The 14,694-nt window shown below is 41.6% G+C and overlaps 1 long non-coding RNA gene and 1 other non-coding gene across 2 annotated transcripts in view; both read right to left on the bottom strand.

Moving 5' to 3' along the window:
• LOC144220114 (uncharacterized) overlaps positions 1-1,438 on the bottom strand; it is a 2,150-nt gene extending 712 nt beyond the window's left edge. Inside the window, exons 1-5 of the long non-coding RNA XR_013331625.1 lie at positions 1,410-1,438; positions 811-860; positions 635-713; positions 470-535; positions 70-139 (exon numbers count right to left, since the gene is read on the bottom strand). This is a non-coding gene — a long non-coding RNA (uncharacterized LOC144220114). The remainder of the gene's footprint in view (positions 1-69; positions 140-469; positions 536-634; positions 714-810; positions 861-1,409) is intronic.
• LOC144220209 (small nucleolar RNA SNORD50) lies at positions 284-352 on the bottom strand. The gene has a single exon (XR_013331664.1). It is a non-coding gene; the product is annotated as a small nucleolar RNA SNORD50 (small nucleolar RNA).
• Positions 1,439-14,694: the final 13,256 nt, after the last annotated feature.

Here is a 14,694-nt window from a genome sequence, read left to right as displayed (position 1 = left end):
AAAGGAAGTAATCCCATTTTATAAAAAAAAAAAAAAAAAAAAAAAAAAAAAAAAAAAATCTCCACTCACAGAAATGCGTTTCATCTTAGGAAGGTTACAGCAAACTGGCCTCTTTCAATGTAAAGACAGCGACCCCTCACTGTTGGCAGAGAAAAAAAAATCCACATCATTTGAGGTAGCAGTTTTCTCCATACAAGATTTATAACCTAACAGAACTCTCTGTTATAAAATCCAGAACTCTCTGTTATAAAATCCAGACAATGAAAACTTCACATTAAGTCTTATCTCAGAAGCCGAATCCGTACATGCTTTTCTTCAGGTAGTCAGCTTCGGGATAGGTTCATCATTGATAAGACTGTAGTCCATTAAGTTATGTTACAGTGTAATTTACGATAAGGGAAAGAAATGTTAAAAGGCAAGCACTATATTAGAAACACTACAGATGATCTTGTTAAGCCACACAACTTACTTTAAAAATGACGTTGCCGGTCAGTGACATTCATAGATTCGTTAGTATTCATCAACTCCCAGGATACTAGTCAAGGAAAAAAAATTTTTTTTTCATTTTAATCTACATATGGACTAATTGTACTGAATCAAATTACTAGCCCAACAATCAATTAGCCCAACATACCTGGGTAAGGTGGTCAGGTTCCAACCAAGTAATTTCCCAGCATATACTCCCTCACGGATTTTGGAATTTTCCTTTGTATCTAGTAAGAAGCAAATTTCAAATAATGCATCATCTTTTACTGTAAATCAACAGGTTTACTTCCTCAGTTTAAAAACTAAGTTCTCAACAGTACTTACCTGAACATCTCCAAGTAACACCTCCGTTGCACCACCGAGAGCCATTGTTCCTGCAGGGGGCCAAAATATTTAAAGCTAAACATTCTTACAGAATGCCAGTTGAAAATTTTCAGTACTAAAACCCTCCCCATCACTAATCTAGTTTGCACACAGCGCCACCTGGGCACAGTACAACTACAGCTCAGGCAAGGTCAGGGACTTCCCATTTTCAAACGACCTTTTGATCTGCGATGAGAAAACGACACTGGCTTTATTAAAGGCCTCTTGCTCAACGTAAAATTCCCTGCCCCAAATCCTAGGAATATGGTTTTTCTGCCGCCGCCGCCGCCCAGGCCTGGCCAGCCGGATGTCGGGTTTGGCAAGCAGGCCGCGCGCAGCGCTCGTGGCCATCAGCACCAGCCTCCACACGCCTAAGCTCGAAGTCCGCCACCACCAGTATCACTCACGACACGTGGCAGTCCGGCTACGTGTTTTCCACGTGCAAGTTTTCTACACACAGCACTCTAAATTCAAACCTCTAAATAATCTCACAGTGCTGTAGCGAATCTCTGCCTCTTCGATCCGGCTCGCTCAGGTAGTCGCCCACAACGCCCACTCACCTAGAACCACACGACGCCTTCAAAATCCAGACGTAAAAGACCGAGCCGCGCGGCCAGCAGTTCCCTTTATAGCCTCTCCTGGGTCAGACCGAGGCCGCCCCACCCTCTCACGTCTATTGGACTTGGGAGATGACGGGGGCGTGGCCGTTTCCTGAGGGCGAGAGCGGGAGCGCGCGCGGCGGCTCTTTTCTTCGGGGGCTGGTTCCGGGGNGTGGTGCGCGCGTCGCCCGCCCGCCGCACGCCCGCCCAGTTCCCGGTGCGCGCCCGCTGCGCTCGGCGATCCGTCGCTTCCGAGTCTGGCTCTACGTGGCGTGTGAGTGGCGCCAGAATTCAAACTAACAGCCGCAGTTGGAGGCGAGACTACCGCCTGCCTCGGGCCAAGTCCGCCCAGAACAGATTGGCCGGCTGGGGGCTGGGAGTGGACTTGAGTTTTGCAGCTCAGGACGGCCTCAGCGTGTGACCGACCGTCTCAAGTAGTCGGGTTGGCTGGTTGGCTTGACGCCGGCGGCAGTTGCCGCAGGAGCTGGCGGGCACTGGTCTCCGCACGCCCAGAGACAGAAATTGGCGTGCAGGAATGTCTGGGTGAAAAAAGTATGTGAAAGCACCGCTTTTGTCCTGCGGTCCACGGCGAGAATACCGCGCGTCTGCGGGAGAGCCCGCTCGCCGCGCTGCACGCGGCCCAGCTGCGCCCCAGTGCGGGCGTCCGCGCCTTACCCGCCCCACCCCATCCTTGCGCTTCCTTGCTTGCTGTTGCGTTATTACTTGGTCAGCGCGTAGACTTCTTCCTGAGAGGTAAATACCCCATTTGGCGGAGGAGAAAATTGAGTCTAAAGCAGCTAAGTTATTTGCCTAAATTCATAAACTGAGAAGCTTTGCTATTTTTAATCTCTTTGTACTGAGTTCGTTATAATGAATGCAAGAGAAAGTTTGGCTTGAGAAATATCCCAGAATACTATATACAAATGACTCTTAAAAAATTCGGTAGCGACGATTGTATTAATTAGTATGTGTGAGTGAATGCATATGTATGCATACACAAGCACACATGACATTTGAACATTCTAGCATTTGAAAACTCAGGTCTTCATGGTACTCATTACTAATTATTATTTATGTCTGGGTTTGTTTATTGTCCTTCCCATGTCTAAGGAACACATTGTTTTGTGTCCACTTTTTATTGTTTGGCCTTAGAACAGTGTTCTGTCCAGCGTAGGTTTTCAGTAAGTATTTCAGTAAGGTTTTCAGTAAGGTTTTCAGTAACTATTGGTTGAATGAATAAATGAATATATGTGGTGGCCTTTTAGAGAATTAAAATGAAGACCAAACTGCAGATTAAAGGTTAATAGTGTAAAGCAAATTTCTGTAACCAGGACCCTAAGTGATGAAATATTTACTTGGCTGGGCAATACGTAGATATTTTAACAGTATTTTGTAATGTAAATGTAAATTTACATGTTGCTCATAGTAAACAAACTAAAACAGTACAAAAGGATATAAAAAGCAAAAAGTTCCTTTCGGTATCACTGGGAATCTCCCCACTTTAACAATAACCACTATTAAAAGTTTTTGAGACTTTCTATACATATACAAATACATATTTTTTCATATTTTATATGTACAGGTAAGATCTGCATACTTTTCTGCAACTTTCTTGCCCCTCATAAATCTAGACATCTTTCCATGCCAGCACTTAAAAATGAACTTATTCACTTATTCTTTTTTTTTTTAATAATGTTTTTATTTATTTCTGAGAGAGAGAGACAGCGTGAGCAGGGGAGGGTTAGAGAGAGAAGAAGACACAGAATCTGAAGCAGGCTCCAAGCCCTGAGCAGCTCCACACAGAGCCCAACACGGGGCTCGAACCCACTAAAAGTGAGATCAGGACCTGAGCCGAAGTTGGACGCCCAACCGACTGAACCACCCAGGTGCCCCAAAATGAACTTATTCTTGTTTATAGCTTGTGTAGTATTCAGTTGGCGATATCATAATTTATTTCCTCAGTTTCCAGTTTTTCACTATTTCAAATTGTACTGAAGCGAATCACAGATATATTGGAGTGATCTTGTCAGAAGATCTGCAAGATCAATTTCTAGAAGTGAGACAAAGATTATGTGCACTTAAGTTTGTGATAGATATTCCTTAATTGTTCTTACCATTCTTCCACTACCACAAAATAGTCATGTTGTGATGATAAATTGAAAAGTGTTTTTGCTAATTGAAAAACATGCATTTGACTTTATGGGACAGCAGTTATCACACAGTCAAAATTGAAAATTGTTTATCTGTGTTATCTTTGAATCACTGCTGTGTTGAAGACCATCAAAAGCAGTATAGAATGATCATTCCCTACCATGATTTATCACTTGAATTACTTGGAGACCTAAAAAATATCAGATTTTTGGGCCCTAACATGCAACAACCAAAGCAGAATCTCCAAAACTGGGACCCAAGGAACTTTTTTTTTTTTCTTTTAATGAGATAGCTTGCAAGTGGGGGAGAGGGAGAGAAGAGGGAGAATCTTACGCAGGCTCCATGCTGAGCCTGGAGCTTGATGTGGAACTCAATGCAAGATCTCCATCCCATCCCTAAGATCATGACCTGTGCTGAAATCAAGAGTTGAATGCTCAACCAGCTGAGCCACCCAAACACCTCAACCCAGGAAACATTTTTAAACCATATGAGCCATGCTGTTCAACAGGAACATAACATTTGTGTATTTGCACAAATGTGAATTGCATATGTAATTTTGAATATTATCGTAGCCACATTTAAAAAATAAGAATTGGATGAAATTAATTCTATGCATTTTATTTAACAAAGTATAACCAAAAATATTTTCGTTTTAACATATGATCAATACAAGTTATTGAGATATTTTCCATTCCTTTTCTGTACTCACTCCCTGCAGTACACTTTACTGTCATAGCACATCTCGGTTTGCCTGTCCACATTTCAAGTGCTTTATTGCCATATGGCAAATGGGTACTGTATTGGACAACATAGGTCAATGGTGATTCACATACATGTAGAAGTTTGAGAACCACTGTTTTAGGATAAGTGTGGTACAGCATACCTGAAACATATTCCAGTCTTAAAAAATTTTTTTCCATATTAACTTTTGACTCCAAATGATAAGTAACACATGCAGTGCAAAATGAAATGAATCCAGAACTTGCTTATTGACAACACTGCCCTCCAGTGAACATGAGCAATGACTGTGAAGCTGGCATACAACTTCTTCAAGGTGTTTATCTCTTCAAGGACCAGAAAAACAGTGAGAGATGAAGCCACCAGTCATTGCTTCTACACCTAAAACAGTCAAGCAAATTGCTACCAAATACTTGAAGTGATTAAAGAAAGACCATATAAAGATCAGAACTGAAATTTAAAAGTGTCCTTGAAGAAGGGTTACAAGCGTGCTCTTTCAGAGGGGCACGTGTACTCCAATGTTTATAGCAGCACTATCAACAATAGCCAAAGTAGGGAAAGAGCCCAAATGTCCATGGACAGATGAATGGATAAAGATGTGGCATATATATACAATGGAGTATTACTCAGCAATCAAAAAGAATGAAATCTTGCCATTGACAACTACGTGGATGGAACTAGAGGGTACTATGCTAAGTGAAATTAGTCAGAAAGATAAATGTATGATTTCACTCATGAGGAATTTAAGACACAAAACATGAACATAAAGAAGGGAAGCAAAAATAATATAAAAACAAGGAGGAGGACAAAACTTAAGAGACTCTTAAATACAGAGAACAAACTGAGGGTTGCTGGAGGGGTTATGGGAAGGGGGATGGGCTAGATGGGTAAGAGGCATTTAAGGAAGACACTCGTTGGGATGAGCACTGGGTGTTATACATAGGGAATCAATCACTGGAATCTCCTGAAATCATTACTGCATTATATGTTAACTAACTTGGATATAAATTAAAAAGTAAAATAAATAAAAATAATAAATAGGTAAAAGTGTCCTTGAATAATTTAGTGTGCTAAAAATAAGTTCTCATATTTTTAACATACTTTTAGATAAGATCATCATTTTAATAATTTTTTGGAGGAAATGTTCATTGAACCTCTGGTGCATGCTGTGTGCTTCAGGGAAAGCTAATATGAATACACAGAAGTCCTTGTCCTTCCTGAAAGAGTTTATAGTTTAATAAGCAGTCTCTAAAGTTAAGTTTAGATACCTCAGCTTTAAAAATTAAAGTCATTAAAGTCTTTTGGATGAAATCATAATGTGAACCAAATAGTGTTTTAGGAAGTGTTTTGGAGAAAGATTGAAAGCACAGTTTAGAAATTAGAGCAGTCATTTAGAAGAGATATTGTGAGGAATACCACTATAATGTTGGCCATGGAAATGGAAGGCAGGGAAGAGAACAACACGTGGAACTTAACGTGGTGTCAAGTTCTTGTGTGCATTAGATCATGTAATCTTCAAAACAATCCTGGTATGTATTTTTAACCTTGTATTAGAGGGTTTAAAAAAGTGAGGCATAGAGATCTCAGTGAACTCACATTCCCAAGTCTTTCCCCAAATTCATAGTCATGAGGGCATGATATTGGTGTGTTAAAGGAAGAAAAATTAGGATGTGATGATGAAATGTGGGAGAAGAGAGAAAACAGTGGAGCCCAAGCAGCCAAGAGAATGACAGCTCCATTGAAAGGAAAAGGTAAGTCAGAAGTTTCTGATTTGGGAGAAGTGAAAAGAAGATTCATTTTTACTTGTGCGAAATATGGGGTAGAACATTGAGTTCCATTTGTCCAGTGGATCATCAGAAATGTAGAAATGAAGCCGAAGAGAAAAGTCAGGACTGGGAAAGGATCATTGGGCGAACGAATGTAGAGAGGATGATTGAAGTTTTGTACACAAACAAGTGTGGGGAGAAAAGAAAAAATTGCCAACAGCAGTAGCCTAGAACCAGTACCACAGTGTAATCAGATATACTGCAGTAGACAGCTTTTGAAAACATTTCAATACACACAACGATCTAGTTAAATAATGCATGAGAATAAAGTTCACTATTATAACTTTTTCCTAAATCATGGTAGAAGTATATATGCCATGTTAAATAGAATAAGCTATTATTCCAAAGCAGAAAAAAAAAAAATCAGACTTCAAATATTAGAATTAAAGAATCTTCTCTTGGTATAATGTTCTTTTTTTTTTTTTTTTCTAGTTTGTAAACTGACCTAGTCAGTAAATTCTAGGTATGATGGCAGAACAGACAAATGTGATTTGAAGAAAATCTTGTGAATACTCTATGAAATAGTAAAGTGTTAAGTTCATGAAGTAAAAGTAAAGAGCTTAAATTAGAGGAAAAGCCTTGTATATGTGGAAACATCAAGGACTGTTTGATACATGAGTCTAAAGTTCAGAGGAGGAGGAGGTCAGGGCTTGAATGTCATTGGCATGAGTAGGATATTTAAAACATGACATTTGAGATCATCAGGGAAAGAGTATAAATAAAGAGGAGAAAGCCCAAGAGAGAGCAGAGCCTTGGTGCACCGCTAACTATAGGGTGTTAGTAGAGGAGGAAGTGTCAGCAAAGGAGACCCGCTAAAGGGAAAACTGGAGAGTGTGATATCTCTGAAAGAGTTGAACAGGGAGAGAGGTTCATTTATTCATTTGGGATGCTCCTGAAAGGACAAGTACGATAACAGAAATAACCGTTGGGTTTGGCAACATGAGCATCAGTGGTGACCTTGTAAACATAGTCTCAGCAAAATAGTGATGATGAAGAGATGAAGATGAAGATAGTGCCCTGGGCCTTGAACATTTGCTTTCACAAAGATAAAGAGTCCTCACAGCCTGCCAGGCGTATGAACTTGTCTGGGATTATCTTTCCCTATTCAGGATTTCATATGTACCTCTTTGTTCTGCTTAAAGCATGTGCATCATATGGCACCTCACCAACCCCACAGCAATATCTGTTTCTGGTGGGACAGAAAGAGCGTTCTTCACCTGCTGCATAAGAGGATTGAGTACAGACACTCTCCCTGTGCCAACTTTGGGGCAAGATGTGCTGGCCATGATGTACTGACACTCACTATTGAAGCTGATCTTGCTCTATCTCTGTGAATAAAGTATTGTTCTATCCAGTGCCTGTGTGACTCATGTCTTTCTTGGCACTGCCAACACCTGCAAACTCTTGCAGTAGGTGCTTTTCCTGGTGTTTGGCAACAGGTGTCAATTGCTCAACAGTTTAGTGCAGTGAGCAAGGTCACCAACCGTGTTAGTACATGATGTAGATCCATGGCGTTCTTCAGTCCAGCCATCCCAGAATGATGTCAGCTCCCTGTGGGAGGAGGGACTGACTGAGGTACTGGGCTCTCTCTGGATGAATGGGAATAAGTGAGATGAAGACAATCTCCCTGTCACCAAGGATAAACTGGTGTGATGGATGAGGGCAGAAACGCAAGAAGTGGGTCCTAAAAAATTTTCAGAAATTAACCTGGCTTCTGGCCATCTTCACACTCCCACACTGTCCTCTAACTCCCACATGCTGGAGCTACAGATGACACCCAGGCGGATCAAAAGCCCGTGTGCAAGAAGCTCTGCTTGATCCAAGTTGCTTAAGAGTCCCAAGTAAGACTTGTTTTCACTAAATGCAAACCTCCAGTGATGTTGCTGAAAATGAAACTGATTGGGGCGCCTGGGTGGCTCAGTTGGTTGAGCCTCCAACTTTGGCTCAGGTCATGATCTCACATTCGTGCGTTCAAGCCCCGTGTCGGGCTCTGTGCTGACAGCTAGCTCAGAGCCTGAAGCCTGCTTTGGATTCTGTGTCTCCCTGTCTCTCTGCCTCTCCCCATCTCGTGCTCTGTCTCTGTCTCAAAAAATAAAACATTAAAAAAGAAATTTAAAAAAAAGGAAAGAAACTGATCAAATGAGGTCCATTTTGGAGAGTGAAAAACAAAAGCCAGGGGAGTCTCATGAAGCTTGGTTGATGCCCCTATTTGGTTAGAAGGCCTTGCAGACCCAAATGTCTCAGGCTGAATGGTGCAATTGAAGCTAAACACTGACCCTTTGCTGTAATGCATTTTTTATCTACATTGAGTAGGGCAACCAACAAGACAAAGAGTCAGTGTCACTCTTTTTTTTTTAATGTCTATTTATTTTTGAGAGAGAAAGAGAGAGAGAGAGAGACCCAGCAGGGGAGGGTCAGAGAGAGAGGGAGACAGGACCTGAAGCAGACTCCATGCTGACAGCAGAGAACTTGATGTAGGGCTCTGTCTCATAAACTGTGAGACCATGACCTGAGCTGAAGTCCAATACTCAACCAACTGAGCCACTTGGGTTCCCTTCAGTCCATGTCACTCTTGATCTAGATTGCAAGGAGTATGAGAACAGTGTTCTTAAGGAGTATGAGAACAGTGTTCTTAACTGTAAGGACTTCCCTAAGACTAAGACCCCTGGAAAGCCATTCATAAAGCCATAACTGCATTTTAGCTTAAAGCCATAGAAACCTGATTATGTGACCCTGTGTCTGGGAACATGGATGATGTATTGGAGGCCTTCATGCAACAGGACCCTTCCCAGTGGAAGATCCTGCTATCACTACTGTTGTCCCTGAAATGACTGTGAGGGAAGCAATGGAAAAGCTCCACTGAAAGGTCTTGCTTGGAATAAAAAACAATAAAATGATTTCAATGGGTTCCAATAATTTGGGCCAAACAACAGAAAACGAACAATGGGGAAGCCATGCCAGAAGGCCAAAAGGGAAATTCAAGAGATTACCAAGGGAGGGGAAAGGAGAATAGGGTTGATCCGCAGAGCAATATGGCTTTGATTGGTAAAACTGGATAGATAAAAATAATGAGATTCCTACAGAAGACTTCCACCCATGCTATGTGGTAGAGAGAAGTCCCTCTAAATTAGGGGCTAAGGCCCTCGTTCCATATTCCCATTGTGAAGGCCTGGCTGGTACAAAATGACCCAGACCTTCAAGCCATCTAAAACCAATCAAGAATAGCCTTGATTATCTGTTGGTGGAACAGTGAGGCATTTGTATTATTGCCAACTGTCATAGACTCTGGGCCTGGCATTCTCTCTTGTCCAGCAAGAAAGCAGGATGCAGGATTAAAAGTGGAAGAGAGGCTAATATCCAGGAGGAGACAAGAGCCCAGCGTAAGGATCTTTGCTCTGTGCTTATTAGGATCAGAAGGCTTAGAAACTTGCTGATGGATGTGCACAAAGAGACCATGAAATCGTGAACATTAATTCATGTGCGTGAGGGAAAGGGGGTTTTGAAGATATACAGTGATAGGGATTTGGGTCAATACAAAACAAAATCTTGGTGCTAGGCAGAGGGTTGTTTACTCTGTTTACCTAACCTGGCCTAGGGAAAAGAAAGACAGAGCATGCTACCTCAGGGTCAACAAGACACCTTTCTTTTGCTAATTATCTCCACCATAGCACTATTTACCAGTACCGAATTTGGTCCAGTGAAAGCAGCTTTCTGCTATTCTACTAAGTTGGGGAGTTTTCCTGCCCTGAATACCTAATCTTCTTTACCTCATCTTCGATGTTTTCATCCTGAGATACTTTACTGTTATATCTTTGTCTTATACTGGGGGCCTTTGTCCTTCTTGTCCTATGCTGGGGGTCTTTGCCCCATTTACCTAATCTTATTTACCGAAACTTGGGTGTGTACATCCTATGGCTTTCTAATTCTTTATTCTTTGTTAACCCCTCAGTGCAAGCTCAGGGAATTCCTAAGCTTATTCCCCACAGCCAACAACTCTTATGTATATATCAATAATTCAGGTAAGGTAAAAACTAAAGAACATCCGTGCTCAGGTGGGATGATTATTGACTACCTGCAGTACCCCATGAGACTCCTTAGTTGGTTTATTCCAGGCCCATGGGGCTCCTAATTAGGGACCATCCTCAAGGGTAGGCTTGATCATCATCCTAGGTCTGATTCTCCTAGTGATCCTGATGAAGTGCTATCTCAAAATGACAGGTCTCTGCAGGCAAACTGCATCTATATAGATTGTTCAAGGGCCCCATTAGACCCAACTCTATCTCTAAATTTGGGGTAGACAATGGTCCTACCAGATTTTATGCACTTTATGTATCTGCTATTTAAGCAGCTGAAAACGGTTGGATGGTGGACTATTGGGAAAGGCAGTCATGCACAGTCTGTTGACCCTTGTGTGACTGCATAACAGTTCTTTGGACCTGGTTCATTTCCTTACATGGAGATAAGGAGTCCTCACACCTTGTGCTGGGCATATATAATTGTTTGGGAGTATCTTTCCCTATTCCAGATTTGATATGTACTTACTTGCTTTGCTTAAAGTGTGTGCATCATAGGGTACATGGACAACCCCACTACTGTATCTGTTCCTGGCAGGGAGAGATGAGTATCCTTCACTTGCATCACAGGAGGGGTATAGATAGATGATCTCCATGCAGCAGCTGTGGGGTGAGATGTGCTGGCCATGGGAGACTGATGCTTACTATTGAGGCTGATCTTGCTGATCTTCTTGTGTGAGTAAAACGTTACATCCATTGCTTGTGTGAGTCATGTTTTTTGGTGACCCTGACACCTGCAAATCATGCAGTAGTTGGCATCTTGGGTCTGCTCCTTCAGGTGGTTAGCAATAGATGTCACTTCCTCCACAGAAGGAAGTATAGGTACAGATAATGCAGGTCCTGACTCATTGTATTTTCTCAAATAATCATGAGGCAAGGTCATCAACTGATAGTGGAAATAATGGGGTATAAGAGGTTTGCGAGAAAGGATATGTGAAATTGTCAGTATACAGAGTAAGAAAGGCAGACCAGGGAAGTGGAGTAGGATTGGTTGGCAGGGTCATGTGTACGCATGACATTTATGGCCATAAATTTATTATGAATAAAGTTTTAAGCTTTTCTTTTCTAGAAATATTTATTTTTTTAATTTTTTAAATTAATTTTTGAGAGAGAGGGGGGCAGAGCATGAGTGGGGGAGGGGCAGAGAGCGTGAGAGGGAGACAGAATCTGAAGTGGGCTTCAGGCTCTGAGCTATCAGCACAGAGCCTGATGCGGGGCTTGAACTCCTGAACTGCGAGATCATAACCTAGCCAAAGTTGGACACTTAACCAACTGAGCCACCCAGGTGCCCCCTTTTCTAGAAATATTTAGATGCTTGGGTGCAGGTATGGAGTAGGTAGGACTAGTTAGGGTTAAAGTTTTGCCAGGCAAGATCATGAAGGAAGAAAGGACTAGAAGAGTTAAGAGTGTTTGCAAGGAAATGACTTGAACAATAAACAAGGAAAGATAAACTGGATGGGAGATGATTTGTGATGAGGAAGTGATCGTGTCCACAGACTGGAGGTTTCATTAAGCCCAAGGAGGAGCTGCAGTGGGAAGACTAGAAATGATAGGAAATGGAAGCATTAGATAATAGGGTTCTGGAATTTGAGATTTTGGAGGTAGTATAGTTGTTGGTAAAGATAGAATCAACAGTGTTACCATGTGAATGGGTGGTTGAGCTGGAAGAATGAAATGATCATTGGAGGCAAGGAGGTTGAGAAACAGACAATGTAAAGTGTTAGGTGAATCATCACTGTGGATGTTGAGAGCACTATAATTGATGGGAATAGTGCTGGGAATAAAGACTGTAAAACAGGTGCTAGAGTCATCAGTAAATGAGGAGATGTAATGCAGAGGTTTGAAGGATGACAGTAACAAGGAAAAGAAGCTAGTGTTAAAATCTGTTGGCCTACTTGAAAGATTAGGGGGCTTTGGCAGGAGAAGAGTGGGGATAAGATTTAGGAGCTACAATAAAGAGCAAGTGGAGCACTCCACCTCCAGAGCTCTTTTCCATAGGTGGTTCAGTTTGGGACATTTAAAGTTTAAGATGTTTGGAGACATCCCATACAAAATACCAAATATGCAATTGGTTAAACAAGTCTAGAATTTGGGAGAATGGTGACGAGTGGGGGTATGCATTTGGGATTTGTACTACAAGTTTATCATTTTTGGCCACCTGACATCCACACTGATCCCCCCTCCCTTTTCCAACTTCTCTTAGTTTTCTCATGGATATATCCTTTATTTAATTTCAGTTGATATTATTTGGCTGCAGCTACTCATTCTCAGCTCTAGGGTAGGGCTTGATTGGCTTAACCAGTCAAATCCCATCCACCTGGCTACAGTGATTGGTCTGTAGGTAGAAACAATCCAGTTTGAGCCAGTGAGAGTCAGATTTGTTGCCGGAGGCCAGCTCCAGCAGGTCCGGGGTTCCCTGAAGGATGGACGGTGTCGCCAGGAGAGAGTGAGAAAGCCCCGAGATTCTTTCTGATCACCAGGCAGGCATCTCTGTCCTGTCGGTTTTGGTGTCTTTAAAGGTCCAATGACAACATGAGATCAGAAAAAGGAATTTTTACAATGGAGAGCTCTTTGTGATAAGATACTTTGAAAAGTGTACAAGAACACGTTTTTCAGAAATATTCTTGCAGAATTACCCCAATCATAGTGAGGTTGAGTAAATCTTACAACTGAGGAATTAACACGATGTTCTTAGTGAAAAAGAGGATGACGTACATATTTGTTCTAAGTTAATAAGGCTAGGATTAGGACATAGGCTAAGTTGTGTATAGATAGGCTAGGAGTCATTCTGTCTGGCTCACAAGAGGACGAATGTTTTTGAGCTGGTTAATAAGTTGTTTGTGGCAACCTTTTTGACTTGATGCTGAATGTGTAAACACCATGGAGGCCCTAAATGTGTCGGCCTTTGTTTTTGGGTTATGTTTTAGCTACTCTTATCTATCCTCATCCCAGCCACCAGTGTAAGGGAGGGTGTTTGCGGAAAGTAGGCCTTAGGGGAGAGACTGCCATACATCACCGGTTAGAAAAGGTATAAGAATTAACTTACATTCTGCCCTTATCTGTTCCTTAACTCTAAATTAGGCTCTTTGTCTCGGGGCCCTTAACTCTAAATTAGGCTCTTTGTCTTGCGGCCAGGCTCAATTGTAACTCCTGTGTTCTTAACCCCCTTTATTATATAAGTCTTAGATCTTCAAGGCCCATAGGAAGAGCCTTTTGACAGTCCTCCACAGTGCTTTCATCTAAAATCTCTTCTGAAAAGGCAGGAATATGCTTTTCCTTATGAGGAATCTGTGTGGGGAATATCGGTCTGATTTGGAATATTGTGAGGCCTGGTCAATACCAGTAGGCTCATTTCCAACATGAGCCAGTAGTAGCAGAAGGAGATACCCGTTTTCGTTTCTCATGGCAGGAGCTGTGCAAACACTGCCATTTCCTTGCTGTGACTGTCATCCAGAGAGGCCGGTGCAGCTCCCAGCAATTTGTCTCTTTTGTCCAACTGTGGAGGAAAAGTCCTATTGCATTTGAACATAGAGGATGTGAAATCTGGGAGTGCTACAACCAACTCTCTTATTTTTTTTTTTAAAGTGTATTTATTTATTTATTTATTTTGAGAGAGAACCAGCAGGGGAGGGTCATAAGAGGGGTTACAGAGGATCAGAAATGGGCTCTGTGTTGACAGCAGAGAGTGATGCAGGGCTCCAACCCACAAGCCATGAGATCATGACCTAAGTCTGACACTTAACTGACTAAGCCACCCAGGTGCCCCAGTGATCTTTTTTAAAATTGAAGTATAGTTGACACACAATGTTACATTAGTTTCAGGTGTACAACATAGTGATTCAACAAGTCTATACATTATACTATGCTCACGACAAATGTAGCTACCATCTGTCATCATACATTATTTTAGTAGCATTGACTGTATTCCCTGTGCCTTACCTTTCATCCCCAAGTCTTATTCATTCCATAACTGGAAGCCTGTACTTCCATTCCACCCATTTTGCCTGTCTCTCAACTTCCTCCCCTCTGGCAACCATCAGTTTATTCTGTGTATTATGGGTCTGTTTCTGCTTTTTGTTTGTTTGTTCATTTATTTTGTTTTTTTAGATTCCACATTATAAGTGAAAGTGTGTGGTATTTGTCCTTCTCTGTCTGAGTTATTTTACTTAGCATAATACCTCGTAGGTCCATCCATGTTGTCACAAATGGAAAGATCTCATTCTTTTTTAATGGTAATAAAAAAGTAATATTCCAGTGTGTGTGTGTATGTATCATATTTTCTTTATCCATTCATCTATCGGTGGACACTTGGGTTGCTTCCATATCTTGGCTATTGTAAATAATGCCACAATAAACTGGGGTGCATATATTTTTTGAATTAGTGTTTTTGTTTACTTTGGGTAAATAGCTAGTAGTGGAATTACAGGACCATATGATATTTCTATTTTAATTTTTTGA

This window comes from Crocuta crocuta, unplaced genomic scaffold, assembly GCF_008692635.1.
Source record: "Crocuta crocuta isolate KB4526 unplaced genomic scaffold, BGI_CrCroc_1.0 scaffold9, whole genome shotgun sequence".
NCBI lineage: Eukaryota > Metazoa > Chordata > Mammalia > Carnivora > Hyaenidae > Crocuta > Crocuta crocuta.
This window is presented reverse-complemented; position numbering and strand designations above follow the sequence as displayed.